This window comes from Palaemon carinicauda, chromosome 9 (assembly GCF_036898095.1).
Source record: "Palaemon carinicauda isolate YSFRI2023 chromosome 9, ASM3689809v2, whole genome shotgun sequence".
In the NCBI taxonomy this organism is placed as follows: domain Eukaryota; kingdom Metazoa; phylum Arthropoda; class Malacostraca; order Decapoda; family Palaemonidae; genus Palaemon; species Palaemon carinicauda.
Genome location: NC_090733.1, coordinates 143,179,225 through 143,191,724, shown reverse-complemented (window position 1 = coordinate 143,191,724; position 12,500 = coordinate 143,179,225). Strand labels below are relative to the sequence as shown.

The window sequence follows — 12,500 nt, the reverse complement described above, 5'->3', positions numbered from 1 at the left end:
ATTCTGTCACGTTTGTGTGTGTTCTCGTGGGTGTTACTCTGTAATCTTCTTATTCACTGGTGAGTTGGTTTTGAGGAAATGAGACCTGGCCTCCAGTTATGTTTGGATTGCGCACGTGTACCTGAATTTGGACCTTTTAAATAGATAGTTATATCCTTTTACGCTTAAATGGCCGATACTCATATAATCTTGTTATTAATATTATTGTTATTATTATTGTTATTATTATTATTATTATTATTATTATTATCATTATTATTATTGTTATTATGCTGCTGTTATTAAATTTTAAATAACTCTTGATAGTTTAGATCTTCATTGTTTACTTATCCCCTGTTTAGAAGTAAAAGAGAAATCTCCAGTGTTGCTTCAAGGCACTTAAATGTTGTTGCAGAATACGGGCTACCTTCGTCTTTCCTTAAGTTGACACGTTGCCTTGGTTACTTTTCTTTTACTCTGAAGAGTCAAGATACCTTATTGCAACTGTTACTTTCCGTATTTTCATGATCACTGTTTTCACATCTGATCAGTCGTGTTGATGTTTTTTCTATTATTTAGATACTTAATATGTTGATAACTGTATTATTTTTATTTTTGCTTTATGGGAAAAAAGGGTCAAATTTTTGTGTTTTTGTTTGACTTTGGTTCAGGCTAATGTGGTATAATTTCTTTAGTGCATGAGAGCACATTTGAAATGTTTATCCAAATATTTTTTTTTTCTTTTTTAGTGTACATTTTCTAGCTCACTTAAGATCTTTTGAAGTGTACTTATTTGCCTTTGAAATGAATAAAGTACACAATATATTTACTTATGGTCATTTTTAAACCATATATCATAATATACTTTGCTTTTCGACGCATGCTTTATTTCGTTTATGAAATGCCACCTATTGTTCAGAGCATGAGTTACTGCTTCTTCATTGTATTCAATTTACCGTCTTAGTGATGCAATATTTATTCAGTTCTTCCCCAGCTTCTTCTTTTACTCTCTGGGAATCTGTTATATTTTTGTCTTACTGAAGGGTACGAGCCGGTTTTAAAGAGTAGGTATCCCCATCTGTCTTTTCCCTTTTCTTTTCTGGCCTCTTACACATTCTCCCCCTTATTATTAGTTGTGTCTATCTGCTTTCCTGCCTCTTTTTGACTTCATTTATAGAAGTGAGAGTTACAAGCGGCTCCATGGTTGTGGTGGCCGATGTGGTAATTTCCCTGACTGGTGAATCTCAGACGAGTTAAACTCATTAGTTCCTTTGGTCGCTGCAACCTCACCATCCATTTGAGCTAAGGATGGTGGGTTTGGGGAAGCCTATAGATCTATCAGCTGAGTCATCAGCAGCCATTTTCTGGCCCTCCTTGGTCATAACTTGGGTGGAGAGGGGGCTTGGGCACTGAACATATGTATATATGGTCGTCCTGTTTGATAGGGCAATGCCACTGTCCCTTGGCTCTGCCATTCATGAGTGTACTTTAACCTTTAAACCTTTAAGAGCAAAAACCCGTTCTGTCACAAGGCCAACAAAATCCTTCTATAGTTTCTACTATTGGTCTTAAGTAAACATGAATACCTCATCTATTAGAAATTTCTGCATTCAATGAATCGCTTATTACCAAGGGGTACTTAATGTATCAATTGTTATCTCCTGTATGAAACGCACACGTTCTTCCCACCAAACATATATAAATAACTTCTTTAATTTCGAAGAATAAGGTTTTACGTGAATGAAATTAATTTTTTTTCTTGTTATTGTCATCATCTTATTATTTATTTACTGTATATCATCATAATCTCCTCCTAAATCTATTGGTACACTGGGCCTCGATTAGAGTTCGCCAGTCATTTCTATCTTGACCTTCTCCACTCATTATCTCCTACTTCACGCTTCATAGTCCTCAGCCACGTAGGCCTGGGTCTTCCAATTTTTCTAGTGCCTTGTATATTAGTGTAATTTTTTTTTTTCATCTAAAACAACGGCGCCTAAAAGTCCCATTCCCCCATTGAACTGCGCATTTCCCTTAAACGGTATTCAGCGCCTGCATTATTTTCCTCGTTCTCAATAGTCAGAGAATGACTCTTGAAACAACACCCCGCTGTTTAGGAAGGAAAGGTCCGGTCATGGCGACCCCTTTCATTCATCAACGTCTCTTGCCGATAGGCGATAATTGTAGGGCTGGGATGTAAAAGCCTCTTTGGGTGGTGGCGGAGGTGGCAGTAGAAACTGGAAGAATAATAGCAGCTGGTTTGTGTTTTTATGACGGTAGGTTATGGTGTTGTGTCTCGTTTTATTCTTTTTCTTGAAGAATTTCGACTTTGAGAGGGATCAGAGCAGGGAAATTGGAGTGAGGAGTGCTTCGGAGGGAACTCTTAGGGGGAGAAAATCGAGAGGGAGGCAGAGAATTAGATAGTGAGATAAGGTGAAGGAGGATATGGAGAGAAGAGGTTTTCTGGAAGAGCATGCCTTGATAGAAGGCATTATAGAGCGCGCTTTAGGCAACCAACCCCTTAACCTATTGAAAACGATGGGAAAAAAGAAGAGAGAACAGATAAATTGGAAGTATAATAAATCTATAATGGGACAATGAAAGGTCAAATTTCCTACCTGTGTCACTGCAAAGGCCTATACTTGAAATATTTTCTTTACGGTACATCCAAATATATAGTAAATGTATCCTTTAAGATATTGTCAGTACAGTTCAGGTTTAATTATAATGCACATGGCTCAGGAATTCTCAATTTCTAAAGTGTTTACTAGTTATTATTTTCATCGTTCAAAGTAGTGAACAAATATTTGCACTTATGTAGAATTTGACTTCGATGTGAAAAGTAGTTTCGATGTAAGTGAGGTGTTGTCAGAATTTATTTAGTAATTCTTTAAATATCCTATAAGTACTATAGCAATATTATTATTACCATTAGTAAAAGTAGCAATATTTATTGAAATGATAATAGTAACAGGAGCCCAGAAGATACAATTAAAAGAAAAATATCAGAATTTAATTGAGAAGGGGAGAATAAATGAATTCTGAAGACATCAGAATTTGAGTGAGAAGGGGACAGTAAATAGATTCTGAAGACAACATAATTTAAGTGAGACTGGGCAACTACCTACTGGCGCCATGTTCTTACTAACCCAATTTCTGCCTAAAGAAGAAAGCTTGTGGTAGAATCTTAATTCGTTAACTGTCGAAATGAATAAATCATCCTGCACGTGTGGAAGATGAGAAATGATGTTTACGGGTTAGGATGGGTTTCTAGACACAACATGGACGGTGGGAAATTTTCATGAGATTGAAAAAGATTTCAAGAAGTAGCGTCATTTAACATTGACTCAAGTCCGTTTCGGACCTGCGATAAGAAAAGAATATCAATTTCTCTAGACCGAAGAGGAACCGGGTTTGGGGAGGTCTTGTCTGCTTTTCGGTGCCCTCGACTGAATTTCTGACTCCTGCTTCGGTCATCATCATCATCCTGTCCGTTCTTTGTCTTTTGATATGATCTAACTCTTTCACAGGCTTATCTTACTTACGGGCTGTCTTCGTGCAAGAGCCCGTGGTCCCCTTCGCTGTAAGGGGGTCCAATTTTAAACCAATTAACCAATCATTTAACAGCACAGACACAGCCGCTAACGATAAGAACTTTAGGAATTGGTTATTCTGGACATGATTCTTGCTTCAGCACTCGAAGCATGAAAATAACGTACCACATGAGTTATGTCAATTGGGTAGGATTTCTGGCGTCTTCACGTGCCCTTCTAGAAAGTGCGGACGAGGTTACGTCAGAGGTGGCTGGACATCCTTTCCGCCTTCACTCCTGCATCTGCCATTTTTAGTGAGCTAAAGAAATATGAGAAAGATATGAAAAGTTGAATGAAAATATTAATAAGGATATAAGTTCAGATATCTCAAAGCGTAAAATTATGTGTAAACGCAATCATATTTTTGGTAGCTGTTTTATTAAAATACGTCAGGCGTTACTGAAAGAATAATAAGCGAAGAATTAAGAGTAACCACGGCCTTAGATTTTAACATTTTTATGAGGCTTGAGAGTAAAACTATGGCGTTTTGCCGTTGTTGAAGTCATTAATGCCTTATCTATGATATCTTGTTTGTATTCACATGATTAATGGAAGGGGACTAAGACTGAAAACATCTAAAGATCTTACTTGTGATATCCATCTGATGAGAATACATTTCAATGAATGTGGCCTTCTTCTAATGTACGAGGATTATGACTTAGAATTAGTAGTAGTAATAATTATTTTCATACCTGCAGATAAGAGTATATTCTCAACTACTAATATCCTCGTTTTCTTTATTTCAACATTATACACCCCCCCCTCCTCTCCACTTTACCTATATCACATAACCTTGTCTCAAGTACTGAGCAAAGGTTAAATTTCAACGACAGTTCTCAGATCAGGGGTTAAAAAAACATCCACCTTCGTTTTTTTTTTTTTTTTTTTTTTTTTTTTTTTTTTTTTTTTTTTGTATGTCTTCGTAAAATCCATATTACTATTATCTACTAAGTAAGTGGACCCAGGTTCGAGTCTTTGGCAAGGGTGGGCATACACGAAAACCCATTGTGCATGTGTTAACTTGAGCAATCTCGGTATACGGTAGTTAGAGGACTGTGGTGTATGCAATCTAAGGGTAGAAAAGTATTGGGACCAACAACAGTCCAAAGGTTCCATATATATATATATATATATATATATATATATATATATATATATATATATGCATGTATGTATGTATGTATATACACATGTATATATATATATGTGTGTGTGTGTATGTATGTATGTATACATACACACGTGAGAGAGAGAGAGAGAGAGAGAGAGAGAGAGAGAGAGAGAGAGAGAGAGAGAGAGAATATTCGAGTTGAGGAAGATTTGATTTTATAGCTGCTGAAACAGAAGAGAGAGAGACAGAAAGAGAGAGATTGTTCAGAGATGGATTTCACTGCCTTGATGTGTGTCTGGATCGTGTTACCACTGCAAAGATCAAGTGTTCCCTTCAACGAGCGGTGCCTGGTGATGTCGAATCCATGAATGAGATAAAAATGTTCATTAAAGATTTGATTTTTTCTGCCAATATGTGACGTTCTCTTGTTGGACTTGTTTGTTCCGACTGAAGGTTAGTTAACATTCTTAAGTGGGAAAATGTATTATTATTATTATTATTATTATTATTATTATTATTATTATTATACCCTCTGTACCATGGTCTTCCACTGTCTTGGGTTAGAGTTCTCTTGCTTGAGGGGACACTATTCTATCTTATTTCTCTTCCTCTTGTCTTGTTAAAGTTTTTATAGTTTATAAAGGAAATATTTATTTCAATGTTACTGTTCTTGAAATATTTTATTTTTCCTTGTTTCCTTTCCTCACTTGGCTATTTTTCCTGTTGGGGTCCCTGTGCTTATAGCATCCTGCTTTTCCAACTAGGGTTGTAGCTAAGCAAGTAATAATGATAATAATAATAATAATAATAATAATAATAATAATAATAATAATACTAATCATACTGTTGTTATTTCGCCACGACGTCAAACATTTGAAACAATTTGCTGCATCTCAGTCAATAAAACGATGTACCTGGATTAGTGTTCAGTGGTTTTATGCAAGCTACTTGTAACTTGATAACTATCCTCTGCTACTTTTAGTTAGCCTGCGTTATTACTTCTTGAATTTAAACTTCAGGTACTATTCCTTCATAGGACGGTATGTTTTCATTGCTTGGAAATATTTTTTATATTTTTTTCTTTTCCAAATAGTTTTTTTTTCATTTTTTTTTCATAGGTAAATAGCATTATTTCCCTCCCTCAATTTTGATATATAATATTACTTATGCTGTAAATAACATACAGCACACCAGTTATCTTAGGCTGTAATCTTTATTTGATCATTATTACATTTACACTTTGACGTTTGTAAATAAGTTTAGTTTCTGTATGATATATTGTTTTGTATTTACAGGGTAATTGATAATATCACCGAATTGAATAACGTTAACGAAGAATAGAAAATCGAAATTTGTAAAAAAATTTTACTAGTTATTAAACTTTGTTCAAAATGGGCGATGTGTTATGTATGTCCAGAAAAATCCTTAACATGGACACTTTTTTTTCCATTACTGAAATGGAACAGTATCTGAAATTACTGTAATGTAGTTTATCTTTATTAAGAATGTTTGAACAGAACTTTTTTTTTTTTCTTTTTTTTTCTCCATAAATTATTATTTTTAATTTTTTCCCTTGGGGCCAATGAGAAGATATGGGAGCTCCACCAATACTGCAGCACATTAATTATTAGGTTAATAACAGGAATTCTTACAAAAGAGCTAGAATCAGGTTTTATCTATGATGCCTATTACAGTAATTCACTTTTTTCCCGTTCAACCTGTGAAAGAGTAAGCTTCAATTGAAATGTTTAAAGGCCGCTCATGAATGACAGAGGCAAGGTACAGTAACATTGCCCTATCAAGCAGGACAATGCCCTAAAGACTGACCATAATACATATTACCAGTGCCCAGCCCCACTCTCCACCCAAGCTAGGACCAAGGAGGGCCAGGCAGAGGCTGATGATGACTCAGCAGATAGACCTATAGGCTCCCCCAAACCCCCCATCCTTAGCTCACAAGGATGATGAGGTTGCAGCGACCAAAGGATCTAACGAATGTGAGCGGGACTCGAACCCCATTCTGGCAATCACCAGGCAAGGACGCTCGCTACCACCAGGCCACTACAGTTATATTAGGACCACTTGTATTTATCAGTCAGTCACAACCGTTGTAAATTCATCATTATATTGGTCCTTCGCTCTCAGACATTCTGACTTATTTCCTTTCCTTACTGGTCTATTTTCCCTGTTGGAGACCTTGGGCTTGTAACATCCTGGTTTTCCAACTAGAGTTGTAGCTTAGCAAGTAATAATAATAATAATAATAATAATAATAATAATAATAATAATATTCGATCACATGCCATCATACATGTATCAGTATATTTGTGTTACCACAACAGGTGTTATATATGTATTGACACGTGTAACTCAACAGACATGTAAAGCATTAATACCTTGCATATGTAATGAAAGTCATTAAAAAGTAATAGATATTTATGTCACATAATCGCAAACATTACAACCGTACAATACATATGCATTTACCACGCCATTTGAATGTCAAGAATGCAAATATCTGTCGCAGCACCACCCATGAAGCACAGCGGGAGTTTCATTATTGTCGTCACACCGATTTTAATCATTCTCCCTGACACACTTAGTCGCAAGGTGCCTTCGCTGACGCCGATCATTGGGAATTCTCGTCCAGTCTTGAGACTTCAAAGAGGCGCCGCTTGGCTTCGTTCTATTCTTGTGCTTTACATTTATGAAGGATCTTTGATAGCGATGGTAGAGGAGGTTTTCAAGGCGTCCTTGAGGATTTTCCTTTAGCTAGTTTTTTATTTTCTCATAACTTTTTTTCTCTTTTTTTGAATTCACTTTCCTTTTTGTTCTAAAAATTTCCGAGCTGTTCCACCACCATTTGCGGGTGTTTTTTTTTTTTTTTTTTTTTTTTTTTATGAGACATCTGGTTGGATCTGGTTACTAAATATTGAAGTATATTGATTGTATCTATATTATATCAATTATTCACTATCTGTTAGGGGTTTTGAATTAATTAATAATAATAATAATAATAAGATGACGAAGAGGCCTAGATAATATATACAATATATTTTAGTATATTTCAGATCCTTCAAAGTTCCCCCTAACATCAATATGATATTGCTCAAGCAATGCGAGTTTCATTTCGCTCTATTCAAACAACTCCATGCTGCTGAAATCGCCTTCGACATCCGCTCCTCTTCTCTATTTACATTTCTCGCTCTTTGTTTACTTTGGCTCCTCACTAACTCGGATCAAAAGCACTGCGAATCCACTTCGAGATAAGCACCATTCTCACTTAGAACCTCCTCTTCCATCGTGATGCGTTTAGCGAGTAAATTCTCTTTGCATTGCCCCCCGAGATGAGTTTAACTGCTGCTATACGTCGTAAGATGTCTGTTTTTATTAGGCCACGCGTGGAGAGGATTTTGCTGGCACGCACTCCCGTTGTCCCATTGTGTTCTGGGAATGGTCTCGAAAATGTTGGGATTTGATTAAGGGCGCCATCTGGCCGCGGTTCTAATTATCATAAATTTGTTCAATGTGCCGAGCGCTGGATTAGTATGCGGTCGTTCTTCAAGGCTCGTTTGCTCTACTTTCATTGTTATGGTTATCTATTAGTCTTCAATATTTGTTTGTTTTCATGATTATGTTTATTAGTTTTGGCAGCTAATGAATTATTATTAAATCTTCAAGATTTGTTTTCCCATTTCGTTATGTCCGAGAACTTAAGTTCTGAATATTGGTTCCTATTTCAAAAGATCGCTATTTGACAACATTTATATTTATTTCTCAGCATCACTGTATAATCAATATTCGTTTCTTTCAAGGTGTTTAACCTTCATGTCAGACAAATTTTGTTCTTATTTCCCTTTCGAACCTTATATCACATGATCAATCAAGGTGATTTGTAAATAGAAAGGCAACGTCATACCTTTGTCAATTTCATATTAGCCAATCAGTGCCTTACTCACTCCTGACGTCATGTTTTAACAAAAGGTGGGCTCATGGCCTCCTCCTCCTCCTCCTCCTCCTCCTCCTCCTCCTCCTCCTCCTCCTGTTCTTCCCTTGACTCGAATTGACCTCTTCCAAAAGCCAACTGAGCGAACTTGTGTCGCCTTGACCTTGCAAAGAGGCTTTGAAGTAGAGGTATAAGGTCATCAGTATGCGTATCATCCCGCCAAAAACGTGTTTCTTACAATGCAACGACCTGTAAAACAAATCCTGTAAACATGGGTCTTTGGGACGAAATCGAAGCGTTAACATTGTTCTGGGAAAAGGGAGAAACTTGCCGAAAGTTGATAGTGTTAGATTTTTATAGGGTTTTTTTTATTCTTTTATTCGTTCTTTCAAAGCAGTTTGCCTCTGTTTGATATACATACATATATATATATATATATATATATATATATATATATATATATGTGTATATATATATATATATATGTATATATATATAGTCTCTCTCTCTCTCTCTCTCTCTCTCTCTCTCTCTCTCTCTCTCTCTCTCTCTCTCTCTCTCTCTCTATATATATATATATATATATTTATTTATTTATTTATTTCTTACAATGTTCTCGTTTAGATGTAGAAAATCATTTCTTAATTTATTTGTAGATCGTGTACTTGTTTTAGTGAGTGTGGCATGTGGAGAAAGGTTGATCATGTACAACATTGTCCTTTGACTGTTTTTATGCTATTAAATCGAGGACTGTGAGTTCACAAAGATGTTAACTGATAAGATGCCTAAACAATTTTGCACTTCAAAACAGGAGTTTAGGCATTTGTTGTATCCCGAACACCACCTCTAGTATGTTTTTGACCCTGAATGGGCAAACTAATTTTTCTGGCATTGGAAGAGTACTTAAAAGACTGGATTTGCCAGGATCAGAAGTACTGATTAGATTTCAACATTTGTCACCAAGCCAACCGGAAGACATTTTTCCTTGCATTGACCTGATAAGATGGATCACTTCGATCCGAGTGCCCAGAATAGGCCAAGGAGGGTACACCCCTTAAATGGGAAGGATTTAAAGGAGTGCATGGAACCAAGCACGTCCACTTCAAAGCAGCCTTCTTAGGATACTCGAAGCATACGAGATGAATCACCCCCCTAAGACCCTTTGATAAGAATGACAAACAGCTTGTCACTCGTCATCTCACATGCAAGATTGTCGTCGGACTTCTGAGAAAAATGATGTGTGTTGGTTCCCTTATGGGAGGTGAAGGTACAGGTGATTATGAGAGTTTAAACGGTCACGTGGGTCCTCGGCCTTTTTTAAAGATAGCTGATCGCCAGGTGTACACTCTTGCCATGCAAAATAAACCGAGCTTTAATAAAACTTGCAACCAACACTTGCAATGAGCGCTGGGTCATCATCAGGCTAGAAAATCAGCTAGTTATAATTGACATGACATTGATGATGGTGATAGCTCCTACAATGATAGTGATAGGGTCTCCCCCTGTCACTCATCCTTGTCATAAATTTTGCAAAGTAATTGCCTATATCATCTTTGTTGAATGAAGGACGGCGGTGATGACATCGTTGCCTGAATTGTCATCCTAAAACCATTTTTTTTTTGGCTGATTCTTATGCCACAGACCTCCCCTCCCCCTACCAATATTTCTCCCTACTTTCCTCCTCAACATCCTCCCCACTTTCCTCCTCATCCTCCTCCCCACTTTCCTCCTCAACTCCCTCCCCACTTTCCTCCTCATCCTCCTCCCCACTTTCCTCTCCAACCTCCTCCCCTCTTTCCTCCTCCCCACGTTCCTTCTCATCCTCCTCCCCACTTTCCTCCTCAACCTCATTACTAGCCCTAGTTCTTGCAGCATCCTGCTTTTACAACCAGGGTTGTACCTCAGCTAGTAATTATGATAATAATGATACTAATGATAATAATATTAGTAACCGAGTTTTAAATCTTATTATTTTTCTTCCGACTCTCTATACACATCTTTCCCTCATTATTGCAATTCACCTTTCCCACGATTTACTATTTTAGCAGTTTCTTCTCTGTTTTTTACACTTTTGTTCTTCCTTCTCAGTTTTCTTTTACCACGCATTCTCTCCCTCCCTCATTTTCCTATGCACCATCCTTCTCCAACTCTTTTAAACATCCCATTCTCCTCTCATTCTCTGACTCTTCTAAACATCACATTCTTCTCTCATTCCACTCCTTTTCTCCAACTCTTCTAAACATCTTATTCTTTTCTCATTCTCCTCGTCTTCTATAACTCTTTTAAACAACCCGTTCTCCTCGCATTCCTCTCCTTTTTTCCAACTCTACTAAACATCCCATTCTCCTCTCATTCCCCTCCTCTTCTCCAACTCTTCTAAACATTACATTCTCCTCTCATTCCCCTCCTCTTCTTCAACTATTTTAAACATCCCATTCTCCGCTCATTCCCCTCATCTTCTCCAACTCTTCTAATCAACCCATTCTCCTCTCACTCCCCTCTTTTCCAACTCTTCTAACCATCCTATTCTTTTCTCATTCTCCTCCTCTTCACTAACTCTTCTATACATCCCATTCTCCTTTCATCATTCTCCTCCTCTTCTCCAACTCATCTAAACATCATATTCTTCTCTTCCTCTTCCTCTTCTGCAACTCTTCTAAACATCCCATTCTCCTCTCATTCTCCTCCTCTTCTTTACATCTTCTCCAACTCTTCTAAATAACCCATTCTCCTCCTCTTCTCCAACTCTTCTAAACATCCCATTCTCTCATTCTCCTCCTCTTCTCCAACTCTTCTAAACAACGCATTCTCCTCCCATTCTCCTCCTCCTCCTTCCTCCTTTCTATTGTGGTCTTGGCAGCAACCCTGAACCTCAAGTGGCATCTGACGCCGGGGCCTAGGTCATCAGCCCATATAGGTCACTGGTGCTGGGCTCCCATCCCCCAATACTAGATGGACACACAGATTAATTTAGACATGTTTACCCACGCGCATTAAGTGAGCATGGGAATTTTCTCTTTCTCTCTCTCTTTTACAATCAAAATAGTTTTTAACCTGAGATTCTTCTAACACTCTCTCTCTCTCTCTCTCTCTCTCTCTCTCTCTCTCTCTCTCTCTCTCTCTCTCTCTCTCTCTCTCTCTCTCTCTCTCTCTCATTGTTTAGAAAAAAATTCCTAACTCTCTCTCTCTCTCTCTCTCTCTCTCTCTCTCTCTCTCTCTCTCTCTCTCTCTTTCTGGGTTAGCACGTTTCCGAGGAAATATCGAGATTATTTGAAGTTAGTGAACATGTAAGGAATTTGTTTGTTGATGTAGAAATACAATAGATATCATGCTCACAAATTAATGTGATGTAAAGATACAGACTTCATTTACACAGTTTGAGTATTTGCGTAATAGTACAATACATTTTACATGCAAATATTTATTATTGATGTAAGAACACGACAGATTTCATTGAACAATTTGGTTATTGATTATTATTATTATTACTACTACTACTACTACTACTACTACTACTACTACTACTACTACTACTACTACTACTACTACTACTACTACTACTACTAGCCAAGCTAAAACCCTAGTTGGAAAAACAGGAGTCTATAAACCCAAGGACTGCAACAGGGAAAGCAGCCAAGTGCGGAAAGGAAATAAATAACAAATGAATTATATATGAGATAATGAAAAAAATGTTGAAATACATTAAGATCAGTCACAATGTTAAAATTGGTTTGTCATATATAAACTATGAAACGAAATTTACTGCAACTTGCTCAATAGAGAAGCATTTGTAATAAGTTTGAATTTCAGAAGTTCCACTTATTCAACAGATCAAGAAGATCAATCCATAATCTGGTAGCAGTATTGAGCC

General features: G+C 37.0%; 1 protein-coding gene across 1 annotated transcript in view; it reads left to right on the top strand.

Annotated features, from left to right (window-relative positions):
• Window positions 1-12,500, top strand: part of LOC137646680 (serine/threonine-protein kinase 17A-like) — a 139,006-nt gene that overhangs the window by 19,960 nt on the left and 106,546 nt on the right. The gene's annotated exons all lie outside the window — the stretch shown is intronic.